This window comes from Oryzias melastigma, linkage group LG18, assembly GCF_002922805.2.
Source record: "Oryzias melastigma strain HK-1 linkage group LG18, ASM292280v2, whole genome shotgun sequence".
Taxonomy (NCBI): domain Eukaryota; kingdom Metazoa; phylum Chordata; class Actinopteri; order Beloniformes; family Adrianichthyidae; genus Oryzias; species Oryzias melastigma.
The window spans coordinates 4553984-4559983 of NC_050529.1; the positions used below are offsets into that span (position 1 = coordinate 4553984).

Genomic DNA, 6000 nt, shown 5'->3' on the forward strand with positions numbered 1-6000 from the left:
AGGATGTCCCCACGGTTCCTACATGTTTCTTCAAGTTAAATTTCTTATTATTGTCTAGAGGAAAATAAAAATATCACTGTTCAGTAGACCCGAGCAGGCTGTCTGTGTCCCGGCGTATTGAGCGAGCTCCGCTGAAGTCCGTGAGACTGTCTGCATCCAGAGAACCGCTGCCGTGTGACAAAACAAAATGCTCTTATTGGATTAATATTTTATCCGCAGATCGGGTCACTGAAAACGTGAATTGCCCAAAGCTGAGTTCCTGATTGGCTGATGCAACGCAGCGACCTGTCAAAATTCAGATGTTTAAATTTTGACTGTGCCTTCTGATTCGCACCAGTCGCTCAAATCACTCAGCAGGACTTCAATTCGCCTCACAGCATGCCTGTACCGACGGCCTCTGCCACGAAAATGGCGTTTGGTGTGAATGCACCTTTATAGAACCTCATAAAGCACCTCTCGTATTGTTTTTAAAATTCTGGAAACTGAAGCATGATGCTGTAGTTTTTAGAAATTGATTTTCTTAAAAAGTGCGTTTTCAAAATATGTTTATTTTCATTTTGTTTGTTTTAAATAAATTACATCTTTTTTGAGCAAAACATTTGTGTCTTAATGAAAATGAAGTGCTTTTTTTTCTTTGTTTAACATTAATTTACTGATGAATCTGTTTTCTTAGTGTTCTGGGGAGTGATGTTCAATCAGTGGATCCCACTTGGGAATCTTATAAGAGCGACCGGTCCATGTTTCTTCCACTAAACTTTAGTGAGGATGGAATAGAAAGGTGAGTGTTAACTTTATCCAAAACACTGGGAACACTAGGTGTGTTTGAGATCATGCCGGATGCAGTGCTGTGCAGATCGCCTGGATTGTGGTGCATGTTGGGTAGTTTTTGCTCTTATTCCATATGTCAATCATCATAAGTATATTGAGAGAAAAGGGGGTCGCGGGGGGGGCAAGGCACCTACTCAGCTGAGCACAGCTGTAAAATTGGTGCTGCGCTGAAAGCTGTCTTGAAGACTACAAAACAATGCATTATGGGTAACGGTGTCCTGACAGTTCTTGTAGTTTAACGAGATGCTAATCAGAAATGACTGGCACTAAATGAAGGAAATCTGTGTGTTTTGTAACTCTTTCTGGAAAATAGTGAATCACTGATGAGAAAATGAACAAGATTTCAAATCATCTGTGGTTATGTGTGTTATTGTTGCCTTTAAAAGTTACCAATAATTTCAACTTTACTCATTTCTTTGGGACAGTGCACGTTAAATTAACCCAGTGGCGGTTTTTCATCTGTCGTCTATTAACATAAAACTCATAATAGTAAAGATCATACTAGAGGGGAGAGGCATATCAAAATTCAACAGAGTGTTAAGAACAACCCCAACTTGCGGCTCAGCATCTGCCTTCATCTCAAGCGCCTTTCTCTGCCTGCAGCTGCTAGGTCTCACTGACGATCTAGGTGAGGCTATAGTGATCTCAAACACGTCTAATGTCATTTTACATGAATGTGTGTGTTTTCTAATTGTTCAATTCCTATTGAGGTGTTGCTGTATCTTCATTTGTTGCCTTCTTGTCATCAATCTATTGGAACTATAGTCAGAAAGTTGACCAAAATCATTTGTGACATTGTTTAAAGGGGCCATACCATGATTTTCTTCAGCCTTTCAGAGTAAACTATATCCATATTTATGATCACATATCACTAAAAAACAAATATTTCATGAAATAGGAGTAATTTTTGTGGACTGTTTTAATACCCGATCTCTGAAGCCCCACCTTTTGCTCCTTGTTGCTCAAGCTCATTTCACAACGTCTTGCCTGAGCCTGCCTCCCTGAGCCTCCTCAGCGTGACCAAACCTTGTAAACAAAACCACATGACTAAAGATCTCGTCAGTTATTACCCAGCAGCTATGAGGAGGCGTCAAAACAGAAGAGAAAGATGGACACTCTGCGGTCTGCAAATGCTTTCAGGATTTTTCACTTATTCAAACTTTTATTTTTGCTGATGGATTTTGAGCATTTGTATGAGGGCCAGGTTCAACACTTTTACTGCAGCTTTGAAACCGCAGAGGAATTCTGCATGGCGGTTACTAAAGACACAACAACTACAGCTACACACGCTAATAAGAGTTTGTGACATGTAAATTGTCAGTAGAATCAATGTGGATCATGTTAAAAGTCGTTTTATTAAGCATAAATTAATCCCACCACATTTTAATGAGTTTCTGTGTCTCATGGTTGTGGTGTTATGACATTGTTTTTAAGAGAATTCAGTTGGAACTACAGAAGAGCTTTTAAGATGACGTCACGGCAGCACCTGGTGCATATGCCGCGTAACGAGACACAGAACAGCAAGATAAACGTTTTTCAGTGGTGTTAAAATAAACGTTCTAACAAGTGAACAGATGGACTAATTATTTATTTTTGGCCGACATGACAATCTAACATTCGGCCGCGGCTCAGTGATCATTTCTACCATGTTTACATCACGTAACTGTCGGGTACGGTGGCCGTTTTGGTTCAGCTGTTCTGCTCTCCGCCCGTTTCACATTCAAACTGAGTAATCTCAGAGCGAACCGAAGGTCAGTCCATTAAAAACGAACCGAGACCACCTTGAAAAATGGATCAGAGAGCGGTTCCTGTTACAGCAAGGTAGTTATCTCCTGCCAGGAGACACATTCTAGTGGCAGGGGAGAACTACTTCTGCGCCACAGCTCTGCGGAGAAGGTGGGTGTGTTTTCGTTGTAGCCTGGGGGCGAAGCTTGGAGCACAGACTCTTCCTGGAGAGAGGTGTTGGCATCGATCTTATGTCAACACAATTCTAACCGCTTGTTTTCGTGGGCATGGGAGGGGCTGCTGCAGACTGCAGGTTTTTAGAGGATTACTCTTAAATCTATGAACGGATCAAAATACCGCTTTGGGGGTTCTTTATAGTGAGGAATGAACAGTAAAATGCATTTCAAACCTCAAAAAGTAAAATTTTCCTGGGAAGGCCCCTTTAAAGTGATAAATGTCTTTTCTTTCTTTATAATTCTTTGACTTTATTTGTTGTGTTTTGTTGATTCCGATCTTTTCAAAATAAATGTTGGTGAATGTTCTCATTCATCCAGGTGGCGTAGTCTTGAGGTTGAGTCGCAGCAACTGGACTCAAACATTTCTTCCTTTGACATGTTACGCCGCACATCCAAGTGGCTTCATCAGTCTGTTCTAAGTAAAGGTATACATGATGGTGATTAAATACATCTTATTTTAGATTTCATACAACCAAAAAAAGGCATACATATAGTTACCATTAAAACATGTTAAATAGCAAGAATCATGGTCTGGTCTGTGAATCATCACGTATTTAATTGAAATGACACCTACAGTTGCATTCATATGTTTGCATACCCTGAAAGAAATTATGATTAATTGGTCATTTTTCACACAATACACAAAAAAGTTTTTCTTGGTTGGGTGAAGCCATTTATTGTAAAAAAAAAAAAAAAAATCAGTTTACCCGTTTTAAATGATGATAACAGAAATTTCCCAAATGAACCTGTTTAAAAGTTTACATGTTGACATTTATCAAAAATTAGTAAGTGTTAAACCCTTGTGCTATTTTATGGGGTCTAGATGACCCAGCACTTGTATTGATGTATGATCCCCCATGACAAAGGTGGATAAAGGTGGACAGGATTTTATGCCTGCCACGGACACCAGTGAAGATAAACAATTCTTGAAACAAGAAAGTTCAGCGGACTGTCTTGTGGGATCCAGATGACCCCAAACATATTTAGGATAATACAAGGGTTACACCAAAACAACTGTCACAAATATTTCTGCCACAACTGCCAGAAAAATCCTTAGGGATGCAAATAAAACCCCACAAATAACTTCAGCTGTGATCCAGGACTCTGGAAAAGCTGTTGTGTGGATATTTCAACACATACAATAAGGAGGCACCTGAAGAAAAATGGGCTACATGGTCAATTCGCCAGAAGAAAGACTGCAAATGCCACACAAAAGTTTATTTTAATTAAGCCAAACAGCACAGAAACAAGCCTCAAAACTTCTAGTTTAAAGTCATTTAGAAGGAAGCGACCAAGATTGAACTTTTTGGCCTCAACCATATGCGCTACATTTGGAGAGGAGTCAATAAGACCTATGAGGAAAATAACACTATTTCACCACTGTGAGACATGGAGGGAGATTGCTGATGGTTTGGGGATGTGTGAGCTACAAAGGCTCAGGAAACTTGATGACAAGATGAATGCAGTTCATTACCAGAAGATACTGCTGTGTAAGGGGACACATTTGAACATTTCAACATGACAACAATCCAAAACACAAGACCAAGTCCACCTGTCATTGGTTCCAACAGCATAAGGCCTAGGGGTCAGTAGTGGCCATCTCTGTCTCCTGACCTCAATATTATTGAGCCACTCGGGCTAACATTCCGATGATGATAATTTTGTGATTTATTGTGCAGGTCTACTTCTTATTGACTAATTTTGTTAAAAACAAAAGCAGAAATGACACAGATCTTTTGTTCTTCCTGCAGTCAAGAAAATACGAAGCTGCCCAGCTGTTCCGTTTGTACTCAGGAGCTGAAGGACTTAGTTCAGTTTGTGTGTGGACACCAATTATGCAAACAATGGCTGAGTTCATGTTTGGAACATTCAGACTCTCCAGGAGAAAGTCACTGTCCAGAGTGTGCAGATAAATTACAGAAGGCCACAGATGAAAATGGAGGTAAGGTCATTTAGCTGTTTTTGGATCCATGCTTAGTTTTTTAAAAACATTTCTGTTGCTGAAAAAAGAATAACAAGTTGAGCACATGAAACATCAGAAGTCAGTGGCAATTCATAAAACGATTACACTATTTTCCAAGATTTCTTGTATGTAGTTTTACATTTGAGTTCAGAGAACACAAAGATAGAAAATGTACAACATTTGCTTTCAGGAAAGATCTTGGAATCAAAGAAGATCCTGAAAAAAGTGATGAAAAAGGAGTTTGCTGAGACATCTGAGGGAAACGGCGACAATCCCAGTAACTTGAACAGTATCTTCACAGAACTTCACATTATCACTGGAGAAAGTCAGGAACCAGAACGAGAACATGAGTACCGACTCCTGAAAGCAAAACGAAGAAAACGATCCGGGTCTGATTGTTGTGTTGATTTGAAGGACATCTTCAAATTTGTTCCTGACCAGGATAAACCCAACAGGACCATCCTAATGAAGGGAGTCTCAGGCATCGGAAAGTCTTTTGCTGTGCGGAAGTTCATTCTAGATTGGGCAGAAGAACGTGAAAACCAAGATTTTGATTTTGTTTTCATTCTTGCTTTTCGTAAGTTGAACTTGAGCAGAGGTGGGAGGAGCTTTCTGGATTTCTTGACTGAGTTTCACCCGGCGCTGTCTCACCTCAATGACTTAGTGGGTTTTGACCAAACCAAGATCCTGGTGATCCTTGATGGCTTTGATGAAAGCAGACTTCAGCTAGACTTTGACAACTCCAAAACAACAACATCCATCAGTGAGAGAACAACTGTGGATAATCTGCTTGTAAACCTCATAAAGGGTAACATTCTTCCAGATGCAAACATTTGGATAACTTCTCGTCCTGCAGCAGCAAATCAAATTCCAACAAAGTATGTGGACATTGTGATGGAGATAAGAGGATTTAACGATGCACAGAAAGCCGAATACTTCAGGAAGAGACTGAGTCCAGACTTGAGTCTTGCTGAAAGAGTCATCTCACACATTCAGTCCTCACAGACTCTTGACATGATGTGCCAGATCCCCATCTTCTGCTGGATTTCTGTCATCTTGTTTCAAGAAGTTTTTAGAGGACATGAAGATCCAGAAACCCCCAAAACTCTGACTGAGATGATGGCCCACTTCCTGTTTGTCCAGACGAAACGCCAAAGCAGAAAATGTGAGAAAAGGAAAGAGAAGCTTCTGAAAACTCACAGAGATTTCCTCCTGAAACTTGGAAAACTTGCATTTGTTCAGCTGCAA

The 6000-nt window shown here is 40.1% G+C and overlaps 2 protein-coding genes across 2 annotated transcripts in view; one reads left to right on the plus strand and one right to left on the minus strand.

Annotated features, from left to right (window-relative positions):
• The window catches only part of LOC112138454 (uromodulin), a 368601-nt gene that overhangs the window by 152839 nt on the left and 209762 nt on the right, over window positions 1-6000 (minus strand). The window lies entirely within an intron of this gene.
• LOC112156010 (NACHT, LRR and PYD domains-containing protein 14) overlaps window positions 1-6000 on the plus strand; it is a 71512-nt gene that overhangs the window by 60874 nt on the left and 4638 nt on the right. The window lies entirely within an intron of this gene.